This window comes from Canis lupus, chromosome 6 (genome assembly GCF_011100685.1).
Source record: "Canis lupus familiaris isolate Mischka breed German Shepherd chromosome 6, alternate assembly UU_Cfam_GSD_1.0, whole genome shotgun sequence".
NCBI classification, from domain to species: domain Eukaryota; kingdom Metazoa; phylum Chordata; class Mammalia; order Carnivora; family Canidae; genus Canis; species Canis lupus.
The window spans coordinates 18,123,583-18,137,858 of NC_049227.1; the positions used below are offsets into that span (position 1 = coordinate 18,123,583).

The following is a 14,276-nucleotide window of genomic DNA, read 5'->3' on the forward strand; positions in this document are numbered from 1 at the left end:
CGCGCCAAGGTCCCGCCCCTGACCTCGCGCGCCGGCGGTGCGGAGCATGCGTGGTGACCTAGGGCCCCCGTGGAGAGGTAGCGCGCAGCCTCCGGCGGGGTGGGATCCCGCGCGACGTGAGGTACTCGCGCGGGTCTTGGACAGTGGTTGGAGGACGGGCTCCGCCACATGCCTGCTGTGGAAAGCGAGGTCGCCTCGCGGTGGTTGAGTCTCTGCCCTCAGAGCGCTTCGCGGGCGTGAAAGGCAAGGTTTCCGCCTCCCATCCCCGCGCTTTTGACAGACTGCGGAGAGCTTCGAACAAAGCACCAAGGGAGACTTGTACAAGAGGCCAAAGTGAGGTGGCCTCCTTAGAGAGGTGACAGTAGTGCTAGGACATGCAGGGTGTGTGTAGTAGGTAAGGTCGTCAGGAAGTGCGTGCCTGAGGAAGTGATGCAGAGCCGAAGCTGAGAAGACGAGGCCACACTAAGGTGTGAGGGAGAACTCCAGGCAGAGGGAAGTGCACACACACAGACTCCAGGCAGAAACACGCCTGTGGTATTGAGCAGAATGAATGTCAGGGATGGCTGCAGCGGCCAAGCAAAGGTTTTAGAATCCCAGCTAAGGTCTCGAGACGCCCAATCCCGAAAAAAAGAAAGAATAAGTCAGGGACATGTTATTGACAGGAAAATGTACTGAGAAGTGTTTATCTGACTGGATCTACGTTCCGTTGAGAGGCTGATACTTCAGAGATTTAACAAAGGATCTTAATGTCTAGCATGGGGGTTTGCTGGAGGGAAAATGTAAACAATTTCCACTCTCCCACAAGTTCATTGGGTGATCCTAGCCAAGTCACTTTTCTCTGGGCTTGGTTCCTATTTTGCTTAGTGTGGGGTGCAGATTTCAATGCCAGGGAACAGTTAGGAGTGTACATGAGTGGGGTGGGGCATTACAAGGTATTGGGGAGTAATGGAGCCTGTGGTGACCCAGAGAGCTCATGTTTTACCAAAAGAGGTTGCCAATTCTGATTTTTCAAGTGCAACTGATTTAAAAAAAAAAAAAAAAAAAAAAGGCAGCCCAGGACAGCTGGGAGCTAGTTTACACTCTCCCTGTGGAAACCTTGGTAATGCTAGGAGCAGGCCTGGCACTATCAGCTAGGCCATGGCACTCTGACAGATTGAGAGAAAGACCATTTCATAATTATTTCTGAACACAAAACCAACATTGCCCAAACACAAAAATGACCAAACATAACCCCTTCTCCTACAGTTTGAGTGACTGCTGCTTCTTTACCAAGTACAGCTTTTTAAAAAAAGATTTTAGTTATTTGACAGAGAGAGAGAAAAAAAGAGAGAGAGAGAGATAGCACAAGCAGGGTGGGCAGGAGAGGGAAAGGGAGAAGCAGGCTCCCTGCTGAATAGGGGGCTTGATCCCAGGACCCTGGGATCATGACCTGAGCAGAAGGTAGATGCTCAACCATCTGAGCTGCCCAGGTTCCCCTAAATATAGCTTTAATCCTAATCCATTCCTTCTAACTTCTAGATGAGATTTATTAAGATAACCAAAAAGAATTATCACCGCTTCCTGACAACATCCAACCTGAAGCAAATCTCCCCTTTCTTGAGCTCTCCTCGAGAATCTAACACAAGCCCAAATCCTATAATAAGTCCTTTCTAACACATTTTGCTGAGATGTCCATGATGGGTTCCCCATGGTGTGCCATCTTCCTTGTTCAACCACAGGTGTGCTCCTGCTGGTCTTTGGCTGGAGGGCATTGTCAGAAAAGAGGAATCTACAGAGTTTCAGCTGAAGCCTTCACAAACTTGGACTGGGACCCTCAACTCTAGTAATAATGTGCACATCTGAAACACTTTGTGTCTCTAACTGTTTGAGATGCCATCCTGCCCATGGCTGGGAGGTAAGTTCTCACTAAATGTGAGCTCTGATGTTTTATTAAGACCCTTAAGTATTGAGATTTTGTTTTCCTTGCAAAAAGGTCCCCTTTGGTTCATGGTTATACAATTAGATTTTTATTTTTATTTGGTTAAATTGTTTTTTGGCTTTCTATATCTGCCCCTATGATCTGTCCTCTCTGGTCTATTGTTTTGAATGCCATTTGTCTATAAGAGGAAATGTTTCTAGGGAAAGGACAGATATGCAGCCCTGAATGTCTAAGGACATCACAAATCTATTATTGCTCAAACTCTAGTGATTGAACACCACTTGTCCCTCTAAGAAGCTGGAGTCGCCAACCACTCAAGGGTCATATAATTAGTTAGCATGCTTGAGTGTTACTTGTTACCAGAATAAACCAGACAAATCACTCCATTAACCAATGTCTAGTAAGTCTGTACTACAACCAGTCTTATAGACTGTGGAATTCAAAAGATCCTCAGACCAGTGTCTTTTGGATAAACTTTGCCTCAGATTGCCATTTCATTTACTTATTTAAGATTTTATTTATTTGAGAGAGAGAGAGAGCACGAGCACATGATCAGAAGGGGAGGGGAAGAGGGAGAGGGAGAAGCAGGCTCCCCACTGAGCAGGGAGTCCTGGGCAGGAATTGATCCCAGGACCCTGGGATCATGACCTGAGCCAAAGGCAGATGCTTAACCGAGCCACCTAGGCACCCCTTAGATTGCCATTTTAAATTGCTATAAGGAATTTTTCCTCAATTTTGTGTTCCAGGGAACTACTTTGTTTCATTCTTTTCCCCAGAATCAGGACATTTTTCTGGCCCTGTCAATGATAATTGGCTTTTGGCCAAGTTCTGCAGATACAAGGTTGCACAGCACTATCCTTATGGAGCCTTGTCTCACCTAAAACTGGGCCAAATATCTGCTTCCTCCTCACAATTACACTAATTTATACCCTTACCTCCCTGACAGAATCTCACTAGGGACAAGTTAGAATTGTAGCAGCCCTAACAATTGTTTATTTGAGAGGTACCTCAGAACAACAACAAGAACAAAAACCAAGAAAAAAAGAAAAGAAACCCTCATGAGGAGATTGTCTTGTTTGTTAAAAGGAGATATTTTGGGGTCCCTGGGTGGCTTAGCGGTTTAGTGCCTGCCTTTGGCCTAGGGCGCGATCCTGCAGTCCTGGGATCGAGTCCCACGTCGGGCTCCTGGCATGGGGCCTGTTTCTCCCTCCTCCTGTGTCTCTGCCTCTCTTTCTATGTCTATCATAAATAAATAAATCTTTTAAAAAAATAAAATAAAAGGAGAGATTTTATGGGGTGCCTGGTTGGCTCAGTCAGTAGAGCATGGTACTCTTTGATCTCAAGGTTGTGAGTTCAAGTACTACATTGGATGTGGAGCCTACTTCAAGAAACAAACAAACAAACAAACAAATGGAGGGCACCTGGGTGGCTCAGCAGTTGGGCGTCTTGCCTTTGACTCGGGGCGTGATCCTGGGGTCCTGGGATTGAGTCCCACATCGGGCTCCCTGCGTGGAGCCTGCTTTTCCCTCTGCCTGTGTCTCTGCCTCTATGTGTGTGTGTGTGTGTGTCTCATTTTATTTATTTTTTCATGAGAGACACACAGAGGAACATCCTTTGTTTCCTTTGTGGGCACTGAAAAGTGTATTTATGTAATAGGCTGTGTTATAGTACAAGATAAGAAAAGGCCTTAGTTCCAAGATACAAGAAGAGCTTTTGGCATAATCCAGTATCTTTATTTTTTTATTATTATTTTTTTAATCCAGTATCTTTAAATGTTAGTTTGCCATGTAAAAATAATACCAGCACAATATTCTGGTTGGTATAAGATCAGGGTTAGTTTTCTCATGATTTAAACCTTCATATTTTTTATATTGATTTTTTTTTTAAAGTAGGCTTCATACTCACCTGGAGCCCAACATGAGGCTTGAACTCACGACCCTGTGATCAAGTCATGAGCTGAGATCGAGAGTCAGATGCTTAGGGGCACCTGGGTGGCACAGTTGGTTTGGCTTCTGACTCTTGGTTTCAGCTTGAGTTGTGATCTTGGATCGTGGGATTGAGCCCTGGGTGGAGCTCCGCACTCTGCTTAAGATTCTCTCTCCCTCTGCCTCTACCCCTCCTGCTCGTGCTCACTCCCTCTCTCTCTTGAATAAATAAATAAATCTTAAAAAAAAAAGGTGCCTAACCACCTGTGCTACCCAAGTGCCCCTTTTTATTGATTTTAAAAGTTAAATAAATTATCATAGTTTTTACATATGATTTACCTTATTTTTTTCTTTTTTAAATAGTTACCATGTTGTACATTACATCCCCAGAACTTATTTGTCTTATAATTGGAAGTTTGTACTTCTTGACAACCTTCATCCACAACCCCCTGCCTCTTTCAACCACCAATCTGTTCAGTTTCTATGAGTTTTTGTTTGTTTTAAGATTCTACAGATAAGTGAAATCACATGATATTTCTCCTTCTCTAACTTATTTCACTTGGCATAATGCCCTCAAAGTCTATCCATGTTGTCACAAATGGCAGGATTTCTTTCTTTTTTATGGCTAATATTCCACTGTGTATACCTGCCACATCTTTTTCATCCATTTATCCAATGGACACTTGGGTTGTTTCCATATCTTAGCTATTGTAAATAATGCTTCTATAAACATAGGGTTATATGTATCTTTTTGAATTAGTATTTTCATTTTCTTTGAATCAATACTCAGTAGTAGAATTATTGGATCATATGGTATTTCTATTTTTGAGGACCCTCCATACTATTTTCCACAGTGGTTATGTCAGTTTACGTTTGCAATGACTGTGCACCAGGGTTTCCTCTTCTCCATATCCTCACCAACACTTTTTTTTTTTTCTTGTCTTTTTGATACTAGCCATTCTGACTGGTGTGATGTGATATACCCTTGTAGTTTTGGTTTGCATTTCACTGATGATTAGTGATGTTGAGCATCTTCTCATGTATCTATTGGCCATCTATGTCTTCTTTAGAAAAATGTCTATTCAGATCCTCTGCGTATTTTAAAATCAGATTGTTTTTTGGTGTTGTATACATTCTTTATATAGTTCAAATATATATTGGATATGCCATTTACAAATATCTTCTTGCATTTAGTAGGTTGCCTTTTTATTTTGCCAATAGCTTCCTCTGCTAAAGTTTTTTATTTTAGTTTAGTTTCAATAGGTTATTTTTTCTTGCTTGAGGAGACATATCTAGAAAAATGTTGCTAAGGCTGATGTCTAAGAGATTACTCCCTATGTGTTCTTTTTTTTAAAAGATTTTATTCATTCATGAGAGACAGAGAGAGAGAGACAGAGAGAGAGAGAGACACAGGCAGAGGGAAAATCCAGCTCCATGCAAGTAGCCCAACGTGGTACTCGATCCCAGGACCCCAGGATCACGCTCCGGGCTGAAGGCAGGCGCCAAACCGCCAAGCCACCCAGGGATTCCCACCCTATGTGTTCTTTAACAAGTTTTATGGTTTCAGGTCTCACGTTTAGGTCTTTAATCCATTTTGAGGTTATTTTTGTGTATGGTGTAAGAAAGTGGCCTAGTTTTGCGTGTGGTTGTCCAGTTTCCCCGACACCATTAATTGAAGAGACTGTCCTTCCCTATTGTATATACTTGCCTCCTTTGTTGTAGATTAATTAACCATATAAATGAGAGTTTATTTCTAGGGTCTTTTCTGTTCCATTGATTTATGTGTCTGTTTTTGTGCCAGTACCATACTGTTTTGATTACTGTAGCTTTGTAGTAAAGCTTGAGATCTGGAATAGTGATACCTCCCATTTTGTTCATCTTCCTCAAGATTGCTTAGGCTACTCAGGGTCTTTTGTGGTGTCATAAAAAATTTAGGATTCTTGATTATTTGGTGCTTTTTAAATATACTCTTAGTCATTTTTGGAAAGAGTCCTTATTTTTTAAAAAAGGTTAACTTTCTAATAACCATTGTTGCTCATGGCTGTGTGTTTTTACATTGCCTATAAATTTTTTTTTTAGATATTTGTTTCTTATATATTGTTTCCTCTGTAACTATTCTTTATTTTGCCTTTCTAAAATTCAGGCCTCAAATTTAGACTAATAACACTTTCAGCCTCTTTTTTATGCCTAAACTATCTTTGGATTTTCTAAAATGGCCATTAAGTAACACAGAAATCTTCTTTATTTTACTTTAAAAATCATTTTATTTATTTATTCATGAGAGACACAGGCAGAGGGAGAAGCAGGCTCCATGCAGGGATCCCCATGTGGGACTCGATCCCAGGACTCTGGGATCACTCCCTGAGCTGAAGGCAGACACCTAACCCGTTGAGCCACTCAGGCATCCCTTCTTCCTTACTATAGAAAATGAGGAACAAGGGATCCCTGGGTGGCTCAGCGGTTTGGCGCCTGCCTTTGGCCCAGGGCACAATTCCCGAGTCTTGAGATCGAGTCCCGCATCGGGCTCCTGGCATGCGGCCCCCCCTGCCTGTGTCTCTGCCTCTCTCTCTCTCTCTCTCTGTGTATATCGTGAATAAATAAATAAAATCTTAAAAAAAAAGAAAATGAGGAACAATAGGAATAATTAGGTTTATCTGGAATTATCCAAATTTTAATGAATTCAAAACTATTATGAGAATTCTTTTGTCTTCTATATGCATAATTTTAAAAAAATTACTGAATCAAAGAAAAGCTTTCTTCCTGATATTTACACATGAATAAAGTATAAATTAATATAAATATCAGTCAATGATTTTATACTTTTCAGTTAAAAAAAGGCATAGTAATTTTTAAGCACAAAGACTGGTATAACTATCTACAAAAAGATCTGTTTCCAGGATTTTAGATCCACAAGCATCTTCCCCTTTTGTTCATGAAAATTCTGAACAAGTGTTAGGGGTACTGGTCAATTACATGGGGGATCATCAGAAGCCTACTGCTTATGCCAGTTTTTCATTAGATACAATAGCCAAGGCATATATACTTTGTCTAAGAGGTATAGAAACATAGGCAGAATGTGTGAAACTTTCCCTTGATTTAGTTCTAAGGTCTCTGCTAACTGTATGGTCCCCTATTTTAAAGACTCGTCTACTGACAGGAAACACTCAACACTTCTCAAGTGGCAGATAGGCCATTATTTTCCTTTTACACATTACTGTCTATCACTACTATAAACCCAGCCACTTCTTTCTTACACAAAGAAGGAGAAGCCCATGACTGTTTTTCTCTACTAGGCAGCTAGCAAATCCTGGAAGGATCTTCTAGAGATTCCCATGTATCCCTGCTTTAATTGTGTTTGTTGATAAATCTTACTTGAAAAATACCAATACCTAACATCATGATACTTAATAATGAAAGACTGAAAGCTTTTCCTCTAAGATCAGAAAAATAATGAGAATGCCTGCTATTGCCATTTCTATTTAACATAGTACTGGAAGTCCTAGCTAAAGCAGTTAGGCAAGAGAAAAAAATCGTCCAAATTAGAAAGAAAAAAAAAGCCATCCATATTGGAAAGGAAGAAGTAAAATTATCTTTTTAAAAAAGATGTATTTATTTATTTATTTTGAAGAGAGAGAGTGAGAAGGGGTAGGGGGAGAGGGAGAGAAACTAAGTAGACTGTGTGCTGAGCATGGAGCCTGATACAGGGCTTGACTTCGTGACCTTGAGATTGTGACCTGAGCCGAGATCAAGATTTGGACGCTTAACCAGCTGCACCACCTACATGCCCCAGTAAAATTATCTTTTTTCAAAAATGACATGATCTTCTTATATGTAGAAAGTCCTAAAGATTCCACAAAAAACTACTAAAGTTAATAAAAGAATTTAACAAAGTTGTAGGATACAAAATCAACACATGAAAATCAGTTGTGTTTCTATACACTGACAATGAGCAATCTGAAAATGAAATTAAGAAAACAATTCCATTTACAAGAGCATCAAAAATAGTAAAATACCTAGGAATAAGCTTAACTAAGGAGACAAAGAGCTTGTACACTGAAAACTACAAAATGTTGCTGAAAGAAATTAAGGAAGACCCAAATAAATAGAAAGACATCCATGTTTATGAGTTGGAAGACTTAATATTTTTTAAAGATTTTATTTATTTATTCATGAAAGACACAGAAAGAGAGAGAGAGGCAGAGACATAGACAGAGGGAGAAGCAGGCTCCATGCAAGGAGCCTGATGTGGGACTCCATCCTGGATCCTGGGATCATGCCCTGAGCCAAAGGCAGATGCTCAACTGCTGAGCCAGCCAGGCGTCCCTTGAGTTGGAAGACTTAATATTATTAAGATGTTGATACCACTCAAATCCATCTAAAGCCCAACAGTGATTTTTACAGAAATAGGACAATCCATCCTAAAATTCATAATGGAATTTCAATAGACCCTTAATAACCAGAATTATTTTGAAAAAGAACAGAATTGTAGATCTCACACTTCCTGATTTCAAAATGTGTTACAAAGCTATAGTGATCAAAACAGTGTGGCAAAATGGCATAGGATAGACATATAGACCAATGAAATAGAATAGAGTCCAGAAATAAACCCTCAAACATATGGCCAAATGATTTTCAACAAGAAGACCAATATCATTCAATGGGGGAAAGCTAGTCTTTTCTACAACTGGTGTTGGGAAAAGTGGATATTCAATGCAAAAGAATGAAGTTAAACGTTTACCTTACACCATATACAAAAGTTTATTCTAAATGCATGGAAGAACTAAATATATGACCTGAAATTATACTGTTAGAAGAAAACATAGGGGAAAAGCTTCATGATGTTGGATTTGGCAATGATTTCTTTCTTTCTTTTTTTTTTTTTTTTTTGCAATGATTTCTTAAATAAGACACCAAAACCACAGGCAAAAGAGAAAAGAAAAAATAAATAAACTAAACTGGACTACATAAAAATTTAAAATTTCTGTGCATCAAAGGATGATACAACAGAATGAGGAGGCAACTCCTAGAATGGGAGGAAATATTTGACAATCTAGTATCTGCTAAAGACTTAATATCTGGGGGATCCCTGGGTGGCGCAGCGGTTTAGCGCCTGCCTTTGGCCCAGGGCGCGATCCTGGAGACCCGGGATCGAATCCCACATCGGGCTCCCGGTGCATGGAGCCTGCTTCTCCCTCTGCCTATGTCTCTGCCTCTCTCTCTCTCTCTCTCTCTCTCTGTGACTATCATAAATAAAAAAAAAAAAAAAAAAAAAGACTTAATATCTGGGATATATAAAGAACTCCTGTAACTCAACAACGGCAACAACCAAAAATTAACCTTATTAAAGTGTGCAAAGCACTTGAATAGATATTTCTCCAAAGAAGATAGACAAATGACCAACAACACATGAAAATATGCTCAACATTACTAATCATTAGGGGAATACCAAGTCAAAACTATAATTAGTTACCACTTTATATCTATTAGGATGGCTACTATAAAAGAGAGGTGGATAGCAAGTATTGGCAAAGAAATGGTGAAATTATACACTGCTGGTAGGAGTATAAATTTGTGCAGCTATATGAAAAATAATATGTTAGCTCTTCAAAAAATTAAAAAATAGACCTACTATATGACCCAGCAATCCCACTTCTGGATATATACCCAAAATAATTGAAAGTAGAGTCTCAAAGAGCTGTTTGCACATCCATATTTATGGGAGCATATTCACAAGAGCCAAAAAGTAGAAGCAACCCAAGGGGCTCATCAACAGATGAATGGATAGACCGATATGGTATCTACATACAATGAAATATTATTCAGCCTTAAAAAGGAGGAAATTGTGACAGCTGCTCTAACATGAACCTTGAGGACATGATGCTAAGTGAAATAAGCCAATCACAAAAATACAAAACGCTGTATGATTCCAATGTTATGAGATACTAGAGAAGTTAAATTCAAAGAGACAGAAAGTAGAATAGTGGTTTCCAGGGGCTGGTGGGAAAGGAGGATAGGGAGTCATTATTTAATTACAGAGTTTCAGTTTTGCAAGATGAAAAAAAGTTCTGGAGATGGATGGTTGTGATGGTTGCACAACAAGGTGATATACTTAACACTGCTGAGCAATACCTTGAAAGTGTACTGAACCATACAGTCAAAAATGGCTAAGATGTGGACACCTGGGTGGTTCAGTTAGTTAAGCGTCTGCCTTCGGCTCAGTTCATGATACCAGGGTCTTGGGATTGAGTCCTACATTGGGCTCCCTGCTGAGTGAGGAGTCTGCTTCTCCCTCTGCCCCTCCTTCCTGCTCATGCTCACTCACACGTGTGAGCTCTCTCTCTCTCTCTCGCAAAAATAAATAAGCTGAAAAAAAATTTTTTTGAATGGCTGAGATGCCAAGCCATAGATAACATTTATCATATGTGTATTTTGCCACAATTAATAATTTCAAAAAGGAAGAAAACCAAAAAATTCCAAGCAGCCTATGTTATCACAATCTTGGACTTATCCTTATAAGCTTGTTTCAGATATTACATCAGTTCAGATGGTAAATTAATTACTTTCACCAGACCTGTAAGCTGATGAAAGATAATAAAATAAATATTTATACTGACAGTAGGTTTACATTTTCAGGTTAATTCATGACTTCAAAATGCACTGGAAACAAATTCTAACTTAAGAAAATCAGTGTAGCATTACAATGTAGAATTGAACACTCACATATGCTATTGTGTGGGTTCTGGGCCTGTTTGTCCTCAGATCCACTCCTCATAGTCCCCTGATGTGCTCAGTTTGTTTTTTTTAAAGTGTACATTATTTTTAAAAAATATTTTACTTATTTATTCCCGAGAGACACAGAGAGAGAGAGAGAGAGAGAGAGAGAGAGGCAGAGACACAGGCAGAGGGAGAAGCAGGCTCCATTCAGGGAGCCTGACATGGGACTCAACCCTGGATCTCCAGGATCATGCCCTGGACTGAAGGTGGCGCTAAACCGCTGAGCCACCAGGGCCGCCCAGCTCAGTTTTTTGACTGGGTGACCACTACAGGCTACACATCTCAGGCAGCCATGTTAGCTGGCTTTCAGTTCAAGCAGTGGAAAGCAATGGAAGCAGAATATAAAGCAAAAGGAAGGGAGAAGCCAGGGTATTTCTCTACCAGCACATTCCTCCACCCTCACTGCTATCCCCATGTCAGGTGGCTATAGCTTTCACATGGGTCCAGCTCTCACAGGAGAGGCTGACCATGATTCCAGCTTCTACCAGTGACCCTGACCCTGGGATCTCATAACACTAACATTGCTCAGCAAGGAATGTTCCTCTATCCTAGGAGTGGTAACAGCTTTCTGCTATTGTTAATTTTTGGCTTGCCTTACCATCTCCTGTTAGGCTTCTCAGCCATTGGTTATCAAACCTCTGAGCAATAAAAGGATACAGACTATTGAAACATATGCAGAAACTTAGACCTCAGGGGAATTATACTGAATGAAAAAAAGCCAATCACAATACATTTCATACTGTATGACTACATTTATATAACATTCTAGAAATGACAAAATCATCGAGATGGAGAACAGGTTAGTCATTGCCAAAGGTTAAGATAGGATTGGGGAGGGACGCCTGGGTGGCTCAGCGGTTGAGCGTCTGCCTTTGGCTCAGGGCATGATCCCAGGGTCTCAGGATCGAGTCCTGCATCAGGCTCCCTGCATGGAGCCTGCTTCTCCCTCTGCCTGTGTCTCTGTCTCTTTCTCTGTGCCTCTCATGAATAAATAATATCTTAAAAAAAAAAAAGATAGGATTCGGCAGGGAGAGGGGATGCATGTGACCATAAAGGGATAATTGAAGGATCTTTGTGGTGATGCAACAATTCTGTATCTTGATGCTCACTTTGGCAGCACATATACTAAACAATTCTGGATCTCGCTGGTGGTGTGGCTACATGAATCTACATGTGATAAAATTCAATATGTGTACAGAACTGCATATATACAGACAAATACAAATGAATGCACATAAAACTGGTGAAATCTGAATAGTCTGTGGATTGTACCGGTATCACTTTCCTGATTGTGACCCCGTAATGTGGTGATGTAAGATATTACCATCAGGATTGTTTTCATTTCTTTGGGTAAATGCCCAGCAGTGGAATTACTGGAATTACTTGTGAATCTATTATTATTTCCAAATAAAAAGTGATTAAATTTTGAAAAAGAAACAGAGATTTCCTGACATCTCCCTCTAAAGTGGACAGCAAATTAATAACTTTTAGATGTTTTGTTGTTATCCAAGAGGTAAGCATAGTCAAAGTGGAGTTTAGTAAGAATGCTTCTTGAATTTGCCCACATAGCGGAGATAAATTGACAATATTGAACTGACATGGGTGGGGGTGACTTTCAGGGTTAACATTAGAGGATGTTTCCAATGCATGCCCTAACTAATGACATGTTCCCTGCAATACTATAAAGGTAGGACATGAACAGGAATCAAAGCCTCCAGGCCCTGTGAACAACTCCAAATGAACTATGAGTAGGTTCTGGTTATTGTTTATTCTCAGGATGGATTGAGGCTTTCTCATGCTAGAGAGCTGTGCACATACTAGTAGAGAAGAAAATGACTTTAAAATTTCCAAGAGGAAGGGTCTCAGTTTATCTCTCTGGTAGCAAAAACACAGAGTTCTCTGGTACCATTATTTTCTTAATTTCTTTTACTTGGAAAATAAAACTTTTTATATCATCCACCATCATCAGCAAAAATAAGAGAACTGGGACGCCTGGATGGCTCAGCAGTTTGGCTCAGGGCATGATCCCGGAGTCCCAGGATCGAGTCTTACAAGGGGCTTCCTGCACAGAGCCTGCTTCTCTCTCTGCCTGTGTCTCTGCCTCTCTCTCTCTGTCTGTGTCTCTCATAATAAATAAACAAAATCTTAAAAAAAAAAAAATAAGAGAACTAAAGAAATTCAAAACTCAACTATCAAAACTCTCAGAAACCTCAGGCTTTGCCATTGCCTATGGTATAATATCCATTCCCTCCAGGATCCACAAGATATTTCCTTCTGAGTTAATTGCCCTGTGCATCTGGGAATTACTTCAGTCCTAGATTGATCCTGCTATAAACTTATATGACTAATTTCTGCAGGGACTGGTATAATACCTCCAGACTTATCACTAATTGTATTGTATTGCCAAAACACTCACCTAAGCAGCTCTGCACGATCTGATACCTAGAGATTTGGTCTTCTGGAAAAGAATCAGGAAGAAACTGCCCATGAGCCTCTACGAAAAGGACCTTTAACAGATAACACAGCAATAAACTCTAAGTTGTTGATCCCTGGACTCATATTTCCCAAATAAGAAGACATACATCACTTTCTCCTGAGTACTGGCCATCTAATCCATTAGGGGACCTCACACTGAGGATTCTTAGCAATTCCCTAGAAGCTGCTGACTGTGGGCAGTGTCTGTCCCACATGATGGAACAAGGTACTAATTGAACAGCTTCTGCAGAAGACAACAGAACAAGATTAGTTTTTTAATTCTTCAGTATCCTTTTTTTGTTTTTTGTTTTTATTTTTTCTTTTTTCATTTTTTTCCTTTTTTTTCCTTTTTTTTTTCAGTATCCTTTTGTACCCTTTGTTATCCTTCAGTACCCTTTGTTCTCTTAGAAATCTTATCTATTACTGTCTTTAACATCCCCTCTTTAACTGACTAAAGTTTTCTTTTTTTTTTTTAAGATTTTATTTATTTATTCATGAGAGACAGAGAAAGAGAGAGAGGCAGAGACACAGGCAGAGGGAGAAGCAGGCTCAATGCAGGGAGCCAGATGGGGGACTTGATCCTGGGACTCCAGGATCATGCCCTGAGCCGAAGGCAGACACTCAACTGCTGAGCCACCTAAAGTTTTCTTACTATGATCTTCTGTATCTTCATTCCATTCCATTTGCCCCCTGGTGGTTTCCTTCTTTAACTTAAAAAAAATATGCTGGTGCCTATTTCTCAAATCTTAGCTACTGCTCTGAGTTTTTTTCACAGATAGGTAGGCAATGTTTATTTTACAATGTGCATATTATAAAAATATTAAAATCACATATATTAAATGTTACCTATCACCAATCTAAGTAAAGTACAATATACAAGTTTTTAAAAAGATTTATTTATTTATTTATTCGAGAGAAGGAAAGAGAGGGGAGGGGAGGTACAGAAGGAGAGGGATGGAGAATCTTCAAGCAGTTTCCCTGCTGAGCGTGGAGCCCAATGCAGGGCTTGATCCCAGGCCCCTGAGATCGTGGCCTGAGCCAAAATCAAGAGCTGGCCACTGAACCAACTGAGCTACGATATACCATTTTAAATTTATTTTTATTTTTCCATTTTTAAAGTACAGTTGACATACAATGTTATTATGTTAGTTGCAGGTGTACAATGTAGTGATTGGACAGTTCTA

At 40.0% G+C, this 14,276-nt stretch overlaps 1 protein-coding gene across 2 annotated transcripts in view; it reads left to right on the top strand.

Moving 5' to 3' along the window:
* The first annotated feature begins 58 nt into the window (after window positions 1-58).
* Window positions 59-14,276, top strand: part of TMEM219 (transmembrane protein 219) — a 50,719-nt gene continuing 36,501 nt past the window's right edge. Inside the window, exons 1-2 of one of the 2 annotated variants that reach the window (XM_038539875.1) lie at window positions 59-243; window positions 1,719-1,894. The gene's annotated coding sequence lies outside the window, so the exon portion shown is untranslated. Of the gene's footprint in view, window positions 244-1,718; window positions 1,895-14,276 lie in introns of those variants that run through there. The other variant, XM_038539876.1, reaches the window with a different exon arrangement.